The sequence below is a fragment of the Pseudophryne corroboree genome, unplaced genomic scaffold, assembly GCF_028390025.1.
Source record: "Pseudophryne corroboree isolate aPseCor3 unplaced genomic scaffold, aPseCor3.hap2 scaffold_1422, whole genome shotgun sequence".
Lineage (NCBI taxonomy): Eukaryota > Metazoa > Chordata > Amphibia > Anura > Myobatrachidae > Pseudophryne > Pseudophryne corroboree.
Window position 1 is genome coordinate 118622 of NW_026968049.1, and position 16972 is coordinate 135593.

At 35.6% G+C, this 16972-nt stretch overlaps 5 non-coding genes across 5 annotated transcripts; all 5 read left to right on the forward strand.

Annotated features, from left to right (window-relative positions):
* Positions 1-258: 258 nt before the first annotated feature.
* Positions 259-351, forward strand: TRNAI-UAU (transfer RNA isoleucine (anticodon UAU)). The gene is given in 2 exon segments: positions 259-296; positions 316-351. It is a non-coding gene; the product is annotated as a tRNA-Ile (tRNA).
* A 4406-nt stretch (positions 352-4757) lies between these two features.
* Positions 4758-4850, forward strand: TRNAI-UAU (transfer RNA isoleucine (anticodon UAU)). Its single transcript is given in 2 exon segments — positions 4758-4795; positions 4815-4850. It is a non-coding gene; the product is annotated as a tRNA-Ile (tRNA).
* Positions 4851-5660: 810 nt separating this feature from the next.
* On the forward strand, positions 5661-5753 carry TRNAI-UAU (transfer RNA isoleucine (anticodon UAU)). Its single transcript is given in 2 exon segments — positions 5661-5698; positions 5718-5753. It is a non-coding gene; the product is annotated as a tRNA-Ile (tRNA).
* A 6214-nt stretch (positions 5754-11967) lies between these two features.
* Positions 11968-12060, forward strand: TRNAI-UAU (transfer RNA isoleucine (anticodon UAU)). The gene is given in 2 exon segments: positions 11968-12005; positions 12025-12060. It is a non-coding gene; the product is annotated as a tRNA-Ile (tRNA).
* Positions 12061-15582: 3522 nt separating this feature from the next.
* On the forward strand, positions 15583-15675 carry TRNAI-UAU (transfer RNA isoleucine (anticodon UAU)). Its single transcript is given in 2 exon segments — positions 15583-15620; positions 15640-15675. It is a non-coding gene; the product is annotated as a tRNA-Ile (tRNA).
* The last annotated feature ends 1297 nt before the right edge of the window (positions 15676-16972 follow it).

Genomic DNA, 16972 nt, shown 5'->3' on the forward strand with positions numbered 1-16972 from the left:
AACAGTCTTGCAGTGTTTAGCTTGTAAAAAGTGACCACAGAAGCTAAAATATGACATTAATTATGATAACATTGTTGTTGTTGTTTTTTAAACCTTTTCTATCACTGTGGACAGCTTATTCAAGTGCCATCTGGCATGCATGTTCCTTTGTTGCTCATCATTCATCACCAAAAATGATTTTCTTTTTCAATTCTTATGACTGTACTGATTGTATTGAATAAAATCCACATCTAGCATTACCACTTAATGCTGCAAAGTGCTCCAGTGGCGCAATTGGTCAGCGCGCGGTACTTATAAGACAGTATCTGTTGAGCAATGCCGAGGTTGTGAGTTCAAGCCTCACCTGGAGCATCTTTGTATACTGTTTTTTTTCCTTTTCTTATGTCATTAGTCATTGATTATAAACTGCTACCTTAATATTTAATATGATATTACAAAGGATGGAAGAAAGAAAGAAAAAACGCAAACATGATTGTGCATTTAAGTTGTCAGCACACATCTGCTTTGGTTCAAATGCACTGCATATCTTCCTTCAGTCAGCAAACAAAACAGCAATGGAAAAGATTAACATGCTGTTGGTAAAGCAGTAGCATCAAATTGATTTTCTGCAATATAGCATGATAATCCATACTGACAGCTCTGGATAGTACCAGCACATTTCTTGCTGGACTTGGTAATGCAAAGAACACAGTAAACAGCTTAAATTTTTTTCAAAAATAAATAATTGACTATTAAAAACCTAACAGTCTTAAATAAGGACATCAGTAAGCACCACTGGCATAATGGATAAGGCACTGTTCTCCTAAGCCAGTGGTTGTGGGTTTAAGTCCCGTCTGAGTTGGAAGTCATTACAGCAAGTGTCTCATCAGTAGAGTTGATATTTTATCCTTGCTTCAACTGTAAAACAGTCTTGCAGTGTTTAGCTTGTAAAAAGTGACCACAGAAGCTAAAATATGACATTAATTATGATAACATTGTTGTTGTTGTTGTTGTTGTTTTTTAAACCTTTTCTATCACCGTGGACAGCTTATTCAAGTGCCATCTGGCATGCATGTTCCTTTGTTGCTCATCATTCATCACCAAAAATGATTTTCTTTTTCAATTCTTATGACTGTACTGATTGTATTGAATAAAATCCACATCTAGCATAACCAATTAATGCTGCAAAGAGCTCCAGTGGCGCAATTGGTCAGCGCACGGTACTTATAAGACAGTATCTGTTGAGCAATGCCGAGGTTGTGAGTTCAAGCCTCACCTGGAGGTTTTACTGGTTTTTTTCCTTTTCTTATGTCATTAGTCATTGATTATAAACTGCTACCTTAATATTTAATATGATATTACAAAGGATGGAAGAAAGAAAGAAAACACACAAGCATGATTGAGCATTTAAGTTGTCAGCACACATCTGCTTTGGTTCAAATGCACTGCATATCTTCCTTCAGTCAGCCAACAAAACAGCAATGGAAAAGATTAACATACTGTTGGTAAAGCAGTTGCATCAAATTGATTTTCTGCAATATAGCATGATAATCCATACTGACAGCTCTGGATAGTACCAGCACATTTCTTGCTGGACTTGGTAATGCAAAGAACACAGTAAACAGCTTCACTTTTTTTCAAAAATAAATAATTGACTATTAAAAACCTATCAGTCTTAAATAAGGACATCAGTAAGCACCACTGGCATAATGGATAAGGCACTGTTCTCCTAAGCCAGTGTTTGTGGGTTTAAGTCCCGTCTGAGTTGGAAGTCATTACAGCAAGTGTCTCATCACTAGAGTTGATATTTTATCTTTGCTTCAACTGTAAAACAGTCTTGCAGTGTTTAGCTTGTAAAAAATGACCACATAAGCTAAAATATGACATTTATTATGATAACATTGTTGTTGTTGTTTTTTAAACCTTTTCTATCACCGTGGACAGCTTATTCAAGTGCCATCTGGCATGCATGTTCCTTTGTTGCTCATCATTCATCACTGAAAATGATTTTCTTTTTCAATTCTTATGAATGTACTGATTGTATTGAATAAAATCCACATCTAGCATAACCAATTAATGCTGCAAAATGCTCCAGTGGCGCAATTGGTCAGCGCGCAAAACTTATAAGACAGTATCTGTTGAGCAATGCCAAGGTTGTGAGTTCAAGCCTCACTTGGAGCATCTTTGTGTACCGTTTTTTTTTTCCTTTACTTATGTCATTAGTCATTGATTATAAACTGCTACCTTAATATTTAATATGATATTACAAAGGATGGAAGAAAGAAAGAAAAAACACAAACATGATTGTGCATTTAAGTTGTCAGCACACATCTGCTTTGGTTCAAATGCACTGCATATCTTCCTTCAGTCAGCCAACAAAACAGCAATGGAAAAGATTAACATACTGTTGGTAAAGCAGTTGCATCAAATTGATTTTCTGCAATATAGCATGATAATCCATACTGACAGCTCTGGATAGTACCAGCACATTTCTTGCTGGACTTGGTAATGCAAAGAACACAGTAAACAGCTTCACTTTTTCCTCAAAAATAAATAATTGACTATTAAAAACCTAACAGTCTTAAATAAGACTGGCATAATGGATAAGTCACTGCCCTCCTAAGACAGGGGTCCAAGTTCCATATGGGGTGGAAGTCATTACAGCAAGTGTCTCATCACTAGAATTGATATTTTATCCTTGCTTCGACTGTAAAACAGTCTTGCAGTGTTTATCTTGCAAAAAATGACCACAGAAGCTAAAATATGACATTTATTATGATAACATTGTTGTTGTTTTTTTTAAACATTTTCTATCACCGTGGACATCTTATTTAAGTACCATCTGGCATGCATGTTCCTTTGTTGCTCATCATTCATCACCAAAAATGATTTTCTTTTTCAATTCTTATGACTGTACTGATTGCATTGAATAAAATCCACATCTAGCATAACCAACCAATGTTGCAAAGCGCTCCAGTGGCGCAATTGGTCAGCGCGCGGTACTTATAAGACAGTATCTGTTGAACAATGCCAAGGTTGTGAGTTCAAGCCTCACCTGGAGAATCTTTGTATACTGTTTTTTTTCCTTTTCTTATGTCATTAGTCATTGATTATAAACTGGTAGCCTTAATATTTAACATGATATTACAAAGGATGGAAGAAAGAAAGAAAACACACAAACATGATTGTGCATTTAAGTTGTCAGCACACATCTGCTTTGGTTCAAATGCACTGCATATCTTCCTTCAGTCAGCCAACAAAACAGCAATGGAAAAGAATAACATACTGTTGGTAAAGCAGTTGCATCAAATTGATTTTCTGCAATATAGCAAGATAATCCATACTGACAGCTCTGGATAGTACCAGCACATTTCTTGCTGGACTTGGTAATGCAAAGAACACAGTAAACAGCTTCACTTTTTAAAATAAATAAATAATTGACTATTAAAAACCTAACAGTCTTAAATAAGGACATCAGTAAGCACCACTGGAATAATGGATAAGGCACTGCTCTCCTAAGCCAGTGGTTGTGGGTTTAAGTCCCTTCTGAGTTGGAAGTCATTACAGCAAGTGTCTCATCACTAGAGTTGATATTTTATCCTTGCTTCAACTGTAAAACAGTATTGCAGTGTTTAGCTTGTAAAAAGTGACCACAGAAGCTAAAATATGACATTAATTATGATAAAATTGTTGTTGTTGTTTTTTAAACCTTTTCTATCACAGTGGACAGCTTATTCAAGTGCCATCTGGCATGCATGTTCCTTTGTTGCTCATCATTCATCACCAAAAATGATTTTCTTTTTCAATTCTTATGACTGTACTGATTGCATTGAATAAAATCCACATCTAGCATAACCAACCAATGTTGCAAAGCGCTCCAGTGGCGCAATTGGTCAGCGCGCGGTACTTATAAGACAGTATCTGTTGAACAATGCCAAGGTTGTGAGTTCAAGCCTCACCTGGAGAATCTTTGTATACTGTTTTTTTTCCTTTTCTTATGTCATTAGTCATTGATTATAAACTGGTAGCCTTAATATTTAATATGATATTACAAAGGATGGAAGAAAGAAAGAAAACACACAAACATGATTGTGCATTTAAGTTGTCAGCACACATCTGCTTTGGTTCAAATGCACTGCATATCTTCCTTCAGTCAGCCAACAAAACAGCAATGGAAAAGAATAACATACTGTTGGTAAAGCAGTTGCATCAAATTGATTTTCTGCAATATAGCAAGATAATCCATACTGACAGCTCTGGATAGTACCAGCACATTTCTTGCTGGACTTGGTAATGCAAAGAACACAGTAAACAGCTTCACTTTTTTAAAAAAATAAATAATTGACTATTAAAAACCTAACAGTCTTAAATAAGGACATCAGTAAGCACCACTGGAATAATGGATAAGGCACTGTTCTCCTAAGCCAGTGGTTGTGGGTTTAAGTCCCATCTGAGTTGGAAGTCATTACAGCAAGTGTCTCATCACTAGAGTTGATATTTTATCCTTGCTTCAACTGTAAAACAGTATTGCAGTGTTTAGCTTGTAAAAAGTGACCACAGAAGCTAAAATATGACATTAATTATGATAAAATTGTTGTTGTTGTTTTTTAAACCTTTTCTATCACAGTGGACAGCTTATTCAAGTGCCATCTGGCATGCATGTTCCTTTGTTGCTCATCATTCATCACCAAAACTGATTTTTTTTTTCAATTCTTATGACTGTACTGATTGTATTAAATAAAATCCACATCTAGCATAACCAGACAATGCTGCAAAGTGCTCCAGTGGCGCAATTGGTCAGCGCGTGGTACTTATAAGACAGTATCTGTTGAGCAATGCTGAGGTTGTGAGTTCGAGCCTCACCTGGAGCTTCTTTGTATACTGTTTTTTTCCTTTTCTTATGTCATTAGTCATTGATTATAAACTGCTACCTTAATATTTAATATGATATTACAAAGGATGGAAGAAAGAAAGAAAAAACACAAACATGATAGTGCATTTAAGTTGTCAGCACACATCTGCTTTGGTTTAAATGCACTGCATATCTTCCTTCAGTCAGCCAACAAAACAGCAATGGAAAAGATTAACATACTGTTGGTAAAGCAGTTGCATCAAATTGATTTTCTGCAATATAGCATGATAATCCATACTGACAGCTCTGGATAATACCAGCACATTTCTTGCTGGACTTGGTAATGCAAAGAACACAGTAAACAGCTTCATATTTTTTCAAAAAATAAATAATTGACTATTAAAAACCTATCAGTCTTAAATAAGGACATCAGTAAGCACCACTGGCATAATGGATAAGGCACTGTTCTCCTAAGCCAGTGGTTGTGGGTTTAAGTCCCGTCTGAGTTGGAAGTCATTATAGCAAGTGTCTCATCAGTAGAGTTGATATTTTATCCTTGCTTCAACTGTAAAACAGTCTTGCAGTGTTTAGCTTGTAAAAAGTGACCACAGAAGCTAAAATATGACATTAATTATGATAACATTGTTGTTGTTGTTTTTTAAACCTTTTCTATCACTGTGGACAGCTTATTCAAGTGCCATCTGGCATGCATGTTCCTTTGTTGCTCATCATTCATCACCAAAAATGATTTTCTTTTTCAATTCTTATGACTGTACTGATTGTATTGAATAAAATCCACATCTAGCATTACCACTTAATGCTGCAAAGTGCTCCAGTGGCGCAATTGGTCAGCGCGCGGTACTTATAAGACAGTATCTGTTGAGCAATGCCGAGGTTGTGAGTTCAAGCCTCACCTGGAGCATCTTTGTATACTGTTTTTTTTCCTTTTCTTATGTCATTAGTCATTGATTATAAACTGCTACCTTAATATTTAATATGATATTACAAAGGATGGAAGAAAGAAAGAAAAAACGCAAACATGATTGTGCATTTAAGTTGTCAGCACACATCTGCTTTGGTTCAAATGCACTGCATATCTTCCTTCAGTCAGCAAACAAAACAGCAATGGAAAAGATTAACATGCTGTTGGTAAAGCAGTAGCATCAAATTGATTTTCTGCAATATAGCATGATAATCCATACTGACAGCTCTGGATAGTACCAGCACATTTCTTGCTGGACTTGGTAATGCAAAGAACACAGTAAACAGCTTAAATTTTTTTCAAAAATAAATAATTGACTATTAAAAACCTAACAGTCTTAAATAAGGACATCAGTAAGCACCACTGGCATAATGGATAAGGCACTGTTCTCCTAAGCCAGTGGTTGTGGGTTTAAGTCCCGTCTGAGTTGGAAGTCATTACAGCAAGTGTCTCATCAGTAGAGTTGATATTTTATCCTTGCTTCAACTGTAAAACAGTCTTGCAGTGTTTAGCTTGTAAAAAGTGACCACAGAAGCTAAAATATGACATTAATTATGATAACATTGTTGTTGTTGTTGTTGTTGTTTTTTAAACCTTTTCTATCACCGTGGACAGCTTATTCAAGTGCCATCTGGCATGCATGTTCCTTTGTTGCTCATCATTCATCACCAAAAATGATTTTCTTTTTCAATTCTTATGACTGTACTGATTGTATTGAATAAAATCCACATCTAGCATAACCAATTAATGCTGCAAAGAGCTCCAGTGGCGCAATTGGTCAGCGCACGGTACTTATAAGACAGTATCTGTTGAGCAATGCCGAGGTTGTGAGTTCAAGTCTCACCTGGAGGTTTTACTGGTTTTTTTCCTTTTCTTATGTCATTAGTCATTGATTATAAACTGCTACCTTAATATTTAATATGATATTACAAAGGATGGAAGAAAGAAAGAAAACACACAAGCATGATTGAGCATTTAAGTTGTCAGCACACATCTGCTTTGGTTCAAATGCACTGCATATCTTCCTTCAGTCAGCCAACAAAACAGCAATGGAAAAGATTAACATACTGTTGGTAAAGCAGTTGCATCAAATTGATTTTCTGCAATATAGCATGATAATCCATACTGACAGCTCTGGATAGTACCAGCACATTTCTTGCTGGACTTGGTAATGCAAAGAACACAGTAAACAGCTTCACTTTTTTTCAAAAATAAATAATTGACTATTAAAAACCTATCAGTCTTAAATAAGGACATCAGTAAGCACCACTGGCATAATGGATAAGGCACTGTTCTCCTAAGCCAGTGTTTGTGGGTTTAAGTCCCGTCTGAGTTGGAAGTCATTACAGCAAGTGTCTCATCACTAGAGTTGATATTTTATCTTTGCTTCAACTGTAAAACAGTCTTGCAGTGTTTAGCTTGTAAAAAATGACCACATAAGCTAAAATATGACATTTATTATGATAACATTGTTGTTGTTGTTTTTTAAACCTTTTCTATCACCGTGGACAGCTTATTCAAGTGCCATCTGGCATGCATGTTCCTTTGTTGCTCATCATTCATCACTGAAAATGATTTTCTTTTTCAATTCTTATGAATGTACTGATTGTATTGAATAAAATCCACATCTAGCATAACCAATTAATGCTGCAAAATGCTCCAGTGGCGCAATTGGTCAGCGCGCAAAACTTATAAGACAGTATCTGTTGAGCAATGCCAAGGTTGTGAGTTCAAGCCTCACTTGGAGCATCTTTGTGTACTGTTTTTTTTTTCCTTTACTTATGTCATTAGTCATTGATTATAAACTGCTACCTTAATATTTAATATGATATTACAAAGGATGGAAGAAAGAAAGAAAAAACACAAACATGATTGTGCATTTAAGTTGTCAGCACACATCTGCTTTGGTTCAAATGCACTGCATATCTTCCTTCAGTCAGCCAACAAAACAGCAATGGAAAAGATTAACATACTGTTGGTAAAGCAGTTGCATCAAATTGATTTTCTGCAATATAGCATGATAATCCATACTGACAGCTCTGGATAGTACCAGCACATTTCTTGCTGGACTTGGTAATGCAAAGAACACAGTAAACAGCTTCACTTTTTCCTCAAAAATAAATAATTGACTATTAAAAACCTAACAGTCTTAAATAAGACTGGCATAATGGATAAGTCACTGCCCTCCTAAGACAGGGGTCCAAGTTCCATATGGGGTGGAAGTCATTACAGCAAGTGTCTCATCACTAGAATTGATATTTTATCCTTGCTTCGACTGTAAAACAGTCTTGCAGTGTTTATCTTGCAAAAAATGACCACAGAAGCTAAAATATGACATTTATTATGATAACATTGTTGTTGTTTTTTTTAAACATTTTCTATCACCGTGGACATCTTATTTAAGTACCATCTGGCATGCATGTTCCTTTGTTGCTCATCATTCATCACCAAAAATGATTTTCTTTTTCAATTCTTATGACTGTACTGATTGCATTGAATAAAATCCACATCTAGCATAACCAACCAATGTTGCAAAGCGCTCCAGTGGCGCAATTGGTCAGCGCGCGGTACTTATAAGACAGTATCTGTTGAACAATGCCAAGGTTGTGAGTTCAAGCCTCACCTGGAGAATCTTTGTATACTGTTTTTTTTCCTTTTCTTATGTCATTAGTCATTGATTATAAACTGGTAGCCTTAATATTTAACATGATATTACAAAGGATGGAAGAAAGAAAGAAAACACACAAACATGATTGTGCATTTAAGTTGTCAGCACACATCTGCTTTGGTTCAAATGCACTGCATATCTTCCTTCAGTCAGCCAACAAAACAGCAATGGAAAAGAATAACATACTGTTGGTAAAGCAGTTGCATCAAATTGATTTTCTGCAATATAGCAAGATAATCCATACTGACAGCTCTGGATAGTACCAGCACATTTCTTGCTGGACTTGGTAATGCAAAGAACACAGTAAACAGCTTCACTTTTTTAAAAAAATAAATAATTGACTATTAAAAACCTAACAGTCTTAAATAAGGACATCAGTAAGCACCACTGGAATAATGGATAAGGCACTGCTCTCCTAAGCCAGTGGTTGTGGGTTTAAGTCCCTTCTGAGTTGGAAGTCATTACAGCAAGTGTCTCATCACTAGAGTTGATATTTTATCCTTGCTTCAACTGTAAAACAGTATTGCAGTGTTTAGATTGTAAAAAGTGACCACAGAAGCTAAAATATGACATTAATTATGATAAAATTGTTGTTGTTGTTTTTTAAACCTTTTCTATCACAGTGGACAGCTTATTCAAGTGCCATCTGGCATGCATGTTCCTTTGTTGCTCATCATTCATCACCAAAAATGATTTTCTTTTTCAATTCTTATGACTGTACTGATTGCATTGAATAAAATCCACATCTAGCATAACCAACCAATGTTGCAAAGCGCTCCAGTGGCGCAATTGGTCAGCGCGCGGTACTTATAAGACAGTATCTGTTGAACAATGCCAAGGTTGTGAGTTCAAGCCTCACCTGGAGAATCTTTGTATACTGTTTTTTTTCCTTTTCTTATGTCATTAGTCATTGATTATAAACTGGTAGCCTTAATATTTAATATGATATTACAAAGGATGGAAGAAAGAAAGAAAACACACAAACATGATTGTGCATTTAAGTTGTCAGCACACATCTGCTTTGGTTCAAATGCACTGCATATCTTCCTTCAGTCAGCCAACAAAACAGCAATGGAAAAGAATAACATACTGTTGGTAAAGCAGTTGCATCAAATTGATTTTCTGCAATATAGCAAGATAATCCATACTGACAGCTCTGGATAGTACCAGCACATTTCTTGCTGGACTTGGTAATGCAAAGAACACAGTAAACAGCTTCACTTTTTTAAAAAAATAAATAATTGACTATTAAAAACCTAACAGTCTTAAATAAGGACATCAGTAAGCACCACTGGAATAATGGATAAGGCACTGTTCTCCTAAGCCAGTGGTTGTGGGTTTAAGTCCCATCTGAGTTGGAAGTCATTACAGCAAGTGTCTCATCACTAGAGTTGATATTTTATCCTTGCTTCAACTGTAAAACAGTATTGCAGTGTTTAGCTTGTAAAAAGTGACCACAGAAGCTAAAATATGACATTAATTATGATAAAATTGTTGTTGTTGTTTTTTAAACCTTTTCTATCACAGTGGACAGCTTATTCAAGTGCCATCTGGCATGCATGTTCCTTTGTTGCTCATCATTCATCACCAAAACTGATTTTTTTTTTCAATTCTTATGACTGTACTGATTGTATTAAATAAAATCCACATCTAGCATAACCAGACAATGCTGCAAAGTGCTCCAGTGGTGCAATTGGTCAGCGCGTGGTACTTATAAGACAGTATCTGTTGAGCAATGCTGAGGTTGTGAGTTCGAGCCTCACCTGGAGCTTCTTTGTATACTGTTTTTTTCCTTTTCTTATGTCATTAGTCATTGATTATAAACTGCTACCTTAATATTTAATATGATATTACAAAGGATGGAAGAAAGAAAGAAAAAACACAAACATGATAGTGCATTTAAGTTGTCAGCACGCATCTGCTTTGGTTTAAATGCACTGCATATCTTCCTTCAGTCAGCCAACAAAACAGCAATGGAAAAGATTAACATACTGTTGGTAAAGCAGTTGCATCAAATTGATTTTCTGCAATATAGCATGATAATCCATACTGACAGCTCTGGATAATACCAGCACATTTCTTGCTGGACTTGGTAATGCAAAGAACACAGTAAAAAGCTTCATATTTTTAAAAAAAAATAAATAATTGACTATTAAAAACCTATCAGTCTTAAATAAGGACATCAGTAAGCACCACTGGCATAATGGATAAGGCACTGTTCTCCTAAGCCAGTGGTTGTGGGTTTAAGTCCCGTCTGAGTTGGAAGTCATTACAGCAAGTGTCTCATCAGTAGAGTTGATATTTTATCCTTGCTTCAACTGTAAAACAGTCTTGCAGTGTTTAGCTTGTAAAAAGTGACCACAGAAGCTAAAATATGACATTAATTATGATAACATTGTTGTTGTTGTTGTTGTTTTTTAAACCTTTTCTATCACCGTGGACAGCTTATTCAAGTGCCATCTGGCATGCATGTTCCTTTGTTGCTCATCATTCATCACCAAAAATTATTTTCTTTTTCAATTCTTATGACTGTACTGATTGTATTGAATAAAATCCACATCTAGCATAACCAATTAATGCTGCAAAGAGCTCCAGTGGCGCAATTGGTCAGCGCGCAGTACTTATAAAACAGGATCTGTTGAGCAAAGCCGAGGTTGTGAGTTCAAGCCTCACCTGGAGCATCTTTGTGTACTGTTTTTTTTTTCCTTTACTTATGTCATTAGTCATTGATTATAAACTGCTACCTTAATATTTAATATGATATTACAAAGGATGGAAGAAAGAAAGAAAAAACACAAACATGATTGTGCATTTAAGTTGTCAGCACACATCTGCTTTGGTTCAAATGCACTGCATATCTTCCTTCAGTCAGCCAACAAAACAGCAATGGAAAAGATTAACATACTGTTGGTAAAGCAGTTGCATCAAATTGATTTTCTGCAATATAGCATGATAATCCATACTGACAGCTCTGGATAGTACCAGCACATTTCTTGCTGGACTTGGTAATGCAAAGAACACAGTAAACAGCTTCACTTTTTCCTCAAAAATAAATAATTGACTATTAAAAACCTAACAGTCTTAAATAAGAACATCAGTAAGCACCACTGGCATAATGGATAAGTCACTGCCCTCCTAAGACAGGGGTCCAAGTTCCATATGGGGTGGAAGTCATTACAGCAAGTGTCTCATCACTAGAATTGATATTTTATCCTTGCTTCGACTGTAAAACAGTCTTGCAGTGTTTAGCTTGCAAAAAATGACCACAGAAGCTAAAATATGACATTTATTATGATAACATTGTTGTTGTTTTTTTTAAACATTTTCTATCACCGTGGACATCTTATTTAAGTACCATCTGGCATGCATGTTCCTTTGTTGCTCATCATTCATCACCAAAAATGATTTTCTTTTTCAATTCTTATGACTGTACTGATTGCATTGAATAAAATCCACATCTAGCATAACAAATCAATGTTGCAAAGCGCTCCAGTGGCGCAATTGGTCAGCGCACGGTACTTATAAGACAGTGTCTGTTGAGCAATGCCGAGGTTGTGAGTTCAAGCCTCACCTGGAGCATTTTTGTATACTGTTTTTTTTCCTTTTCTTATGTCATTAGTCATTGATTATAAACTGCTACCTTAATATTTAATATGATATTACAAAGGATGGAAGAAAGAAAGAAAAAACACAAACATGATTGTGCATTTAATTTGTCAGCACACATCTGCTTTGGTTCAAATGCACTGCATATCTTCCTTCAGTCAGCCAACAAAACAGCAATGGAAAAGATTAACATACTGTTGGTAAAGCAGTTGCATCAAATTGATTTTCTGCAATATAGCATGATAATCCATACTGACAGCTCTGGATAGTACCAGCACATTTCTTGCTGGACTTGGTAATGCAAAGAACACAGTAAACAGCTTCACTTTTTTTCAAAAATAAATAATTGACTATTAAAAACCTATCAGTCTTAAATAAGGACATCAGTAAGCACCACTGGCATAATGGATAAGGCACTGTTCTCCTAAGCCAGTGTTTGTGGGTTTAAGTCCCGTCTGAGTTGGAAGTCATTACAGCAAGTGTCTCATCAGTAGAGTTGATATTTTATCCTTGCTTCAACTGTAAAACAGTCTTGCACTGTTTAGCTTGTAAAAAATGACCACAGTAGCTAAAATATGACATTAATTAGGATAACATTGTTGTTGTTGTTTTTTAAACCTTTTCTATCACAGTGGACAGCTTATTCAAGTGCCATCTGGCATGCATGTTCCTTTGTTGCTCATCATTCATCACCAAAAATTATTTTCTTTTTCAATTCTTATGACTGTACTGATTGTATTGAATAAAATCCACATCTAGCATAACCAATAAAGGCTGCAAAGTGCTCTAGTGGCGAAATTGGTCAGCGCGCGGTACTTATAAGACAGTATCTGTTGAGCATTGCCGAGGTTGTGAGTTCAAGCCTCACTTGGAGCAGCTTTGTATAATGTTTTTTTTTTCCTTTTTTTATTTCATTAGTCATTGATTATAAACTGCTACCTTAATATTTAATATGATATTACAAAGGATGGAAGAAAGAAAGAAAAAACACAAACATGATTGTGCATTTAAGTTGTCAGCACACATCTGCTTTGGTTCAAATGCACTGCATATCTTCCTTCAGTCAGCCAACAAAACAGCAATGGAAAAGAATAACATACTGTTGGTAAAGCAGTTGCATCAAATTGATTTTCTGCAATATAGCAAGATAATCCATACTGACAGCTCTGGATAGTACCAGCACATTTCTTGCTGGACTTGGTAATGCAAAGAACACAGTAAACAGCTTCACTTTTTTAAAAAAATAAATAATTGACTATTAAAAACCTAACAGTCTTAAATAAGGACATCAGTAAGCACCACTGGAATAATGGATAAGGCACTGTTCTCCTAAGCCAGTGGTTGTGGGTTTAAGTCCCATCTGAGTTGGAAGTCATTACAGCAAGTGTCTCATCACTAGAGTTGATATTTTATCCTTGCTTCAACTGTAAAACAGTATTGCAGTGTTTAGCTTGTAAAAAGTGACCACAGAAGCTAAAATATGACATTAATTATGATAAAATTGTTGTTGTTGTTTTTTAAACCTTTTCTATCACAGTGGACAGCTTATTCAAGTGCCATCTGGCATGCATGTTCCTTTGTTGCTCATCATTCATCACCAAAACTGATTTTTTTTTTCAATTCTTATGACTGTACTGATTGTATTAAATAAAATCCACATCTAGCATAACCAGACAATGCTGCAAAGTGCTCCAGTGGTGCAATTGGTCAGCGCGTGGTACTTATAAGACAGTATCTGTTGAGCAATGCTGAGGTTGTGAGTTCGAGCCTCACCTGGAGCTTCTTTGTATACTGTTTTTTTCCTTTTCTTATGTCATTAGTCATTGATTATAAACTGCTACCTTAATATTTAATATGATATTACAAAGGATGGAAGAAAGAAAGAAAAAACACAAACATGATAGTGCATTTAAGTTGTCAGCACACATCTGCTTTGGTTTAAATGCACTGCATATCTTCCTTCAGTCAGCCAACAAAACAGCAATGGAAAAGATTAACATACTGTTGGTAAAGCAGTTGCATCAAATTGATTTTCTGCAATATAGCATGATAATCCATACTGACAGCTCTGGATAATACCAGCACATTTCTTGCTGGACTTGGTAATGCAAAGAACACAGTAAAAAGCTTCATATTTTTAAAAAAAATAAATAATTGACTATTAAAAACCTATCAGTCTTAAATAAGGACATCAGTAAGCACCACTGGCATAATGGATAAGGCACTGTTCTCCTAAGCCAGTGGTTGTGGGTTTAAGTCCCGTCTGAGTTGGAAGTCATTACAGCAAGTGTCTCATCAGTAGAGTTGATATTTTATCCTTGCTTCAACTGTAAAACAGTCTTGCAGTGTTTAGCTTGTAAAAAGTGACCACAGAAGCTAAAATATGACATTAATTATGATAACATTGTTGTTGTTGTTGTTGTTTTTTAAACCTTTTCTATCACCGTGGACAGCTTATTCAAGTGCCATCTGGCATGCATGTTCCTTTGTTGCTCATCATTCATCACCAAAAATTATTTTCTTTTTCAATTCTTATGACTGTACTGATTGTATTGAATAAAATCCACATCTAGCATAACCAATTAATGCTGCAAAGAGCTCCAGTGGCGCAATTGGTCAGCGCGCAGTACTTATAAAACAGGATCTGTTGAGCAAAGCCGAGGTTGTGAGTTCAAGCCTCACCTGGAGCATCTTTGTGTACTGTTTTTTTTTTCCTTTACTTATGTCATTAGTCATTGATTATAAACTGCTACCTTAATATTTAATATGATATTACAAAGGATGGAAGAAAGAAAGAAAAAACACAAACATGATTGTGCATTTAAGTTGTCAGCACACATCTGCTTTGGTTCAAATGCACTGCATATCTTCCTTCAGTCAGCCAACAAAACAGCAATGGAAAAGATTAACATACTGTTGGTAAAGCAGTTGCATCAAATTGATTTTCTGCAATATAGCATGATAATCCATACTGACAGCTCTGGATAGTACCAGCACATTTCTTGCTGGACTTGGTAATGCAAAGAACACAGTAAACAGCTTCACTTTTTCCTCAAAAATAAATAATTGACTATTAAAAACCTAACAGTCTTAAATAAGAACATCAGTAAGCACCACTGGCATAATGGATAAGTCACTGCCCTCCTAAGACAGGGGTCCAAGTTCCATATGGGGTGGAAGTCATTACAGCAAGTGTCTCATCACTAGAATTGATATTTTATCCTTGCTTCGACTGTAAAACAGTCTTGCAGTGTTTAGCTTGCAAAAAATGACCACAGAAGCTAAAATATGACATTTATTATGATAACATTGTTGTTGTTTTTTTTAAACATTTTCTATCACCGTGGACATCTTATTTAAGTACCATCTGGCATGCATGTTCCTTTGTTGCTCATCATTCATCACCAAAAATGATTTTCTTTTTCAATTCTTATGACTGTACTGATTGCATTGAATAAAATCCACATCTAGCATAACAAATCAATGTTGCAAAGCGCTCCAGTGGCGCAATTGGTCAGCGCACGGTACTTATAAGACAGTATCTGTTGAGCAATGCCGAGGTTGTGAGTTCAAGCCTCACCTGGAGCATTTTTGTATACTGTTTTTTTTCCTTTTCTTATGTCATTAGTCATTGATTATAAACTGCTACCTTAATATTTAATATGATATTACAAAGGATGGAAGAAAGAAAGAAAAAACACAAACATGATTGTGCATTTAATTTGTCAGCACACATCTGCTTTGGTTCAAATGCACTGCATATCTTCCTTCAGTCAGCCAACAAAACAGCAATGGAAAAGATTAACATACTGTTGGTAAAGCAGTTGCATCAAATTGATTTTCTGCAATATAGCATGATAATCCATACTGACAGCTCTGGATAGTACCAGCACATTTCTTGCTGGACTTGGTAATGCAAAGAACACAGTAAACAGCTTCACTTTTTTTCAAAAATAAATAATTGACTATTAAAAACCTATCAGTCTTAAATAAGGACATCAGTAAGCACCACTGGCATAATGGATAAGGCACTGTTCTCCTAAGCCAGTGTTTGTGGGTTTAAGTCCCGTCTGAGTTGGAAGTCATTACAGCAAGTGTCTCATCAGTAGAGTTGATATTTTATCCTTGCTTCAACTGTAAAACAGTCTTGCACTGTTTAGCTTGTAAAAAATGACCACAGTAGCTAAAATATGACATTAATTAGGATAACATTGTTGTTGTTGTTTTTTAAACCTTTTCTATCACAGTGGACAGCTTATTCAAGTGCTATCTGGCATGCATGTTCCTTTGTTGCTCATCATTCATCACCAAAAATTATTTTCTTTTTCAATTCTTATGACTGTACTGATTGTATTGAATAAAATCCACATCTAGCATAACCAATTAAGGCTGCAAAGTGCTCCAGTGGCGAAATTGGTCAGCGCGCGGTACTTATAAGACAGTATCTGTTGAGCATTGCCGAGGTTGTGAGTTCAAGCCTCACTTGGAGCAGCTTTGTATAATGTTTTTTTTTTCCTTTTTTTATTTCATTAGTCATTGATTATAAACTGCTACCTTAATATTTAATATGATATTACAAAGGATGGAAGAAAGAAAGAAAAAACACAAACATGATTGTGCATTTAAGTTGTCAGCACACATCTGCTTTGGTTCAAATGCACTGCATATCTTCCTTCAGTCAGCCAACAAAACAGCAATGGAAAAGATTAACATACTGTTGGTAAAGCAGTTGCATCAAATTGATTTTCTGCAATATAGCATGATAATCCATACTGACAGCTCTGGATAGTACCAGCACATTTCTTGCTGGACTTGGTAATGCAAAGAACACAGTAAACAGCTTCACTTTTTTTCAAAAATAAATAATTGACTATTAAAAACCTAT